The sequence below is a fragment of the Panthera onca genome, chromosome A3 (genome assembly GCF_046562875.1).
Source record: "Panthera onca isolate mPanOnc1 chromosome A3, mPanOnc1 haplotype 2, whole genome shotgun sequence".
NCBI classification, from domain to species: domain Eukaryota; kingdom Metazoa; phylum Chordata; class Mammalia; order Carnivora; family Felidae; genus Panthera; species Panthera onca.
Genome location: NC_138341.1, coordinates 5,952,365 through 5,952,862, shown reverse-complemented (window position 1 = coordinate 5,952,862; position 498 = coordinate 5,952,365). Strand labels below are relative to the sequence as shown.

The 498-nt window shown below is 53.4% G+C and overlaps 1 pseudogene; it reads left to right on the top strand.

Annotated features, from left to right (window-relative positions):
* The first annotated feature begins 203 nt into the window (after positions 1–203).
* On the top strand, positions 204–275 carry LOC132672920 (U4 spliceosomal RNA; annotated as a pseudogene).
* The last annotated feature ends 223 nt before the right edge of the window (positions 276–498 follow it).

Here is a 498-nt window from a genome sequence, read left to right as displayed (position 1 = left end):
TCCCTCCACGGCAAGGACAGCATGCCGGAGAGGACTTGATCACTTAGGGACTCTGGACGGGTAAATAAATCTCTACTTCCTGCATCTTCCAACCCAGATGCGAGACACCCGCTCGTTTGTTTTTATTAAGCTGATTGTGTTTACCTTCCGAAACTTCGCCTCAAGGCAAAGCAAGGGGCTGGGAGTAGCAAAGTACGGGTGTTAGCTTTGCGCGGTGGCAGTATCGTAGCCAATGAGGTTTATCCGAGGCGCGATTATTGCTAATAGAAAATATGGATGCCATTCTAGGCTGTTCCCAAGTGCATCCCTTCAGCTGCTGGATTTACGCTCCCTCACGTGTAGGTGAGGGTTTGGAATGGGGGGTGCCTTGGGGGCTGTCCTGCTCTGGGATTCTGGGGCCCCTACTAAATGGGGAGTGGCCATCTGGGCCACGTTCTACTCATGCTGGGGCACATCCCATTGGCAGAACAAGCACCTGGCCAATCCCATCGTACGCGG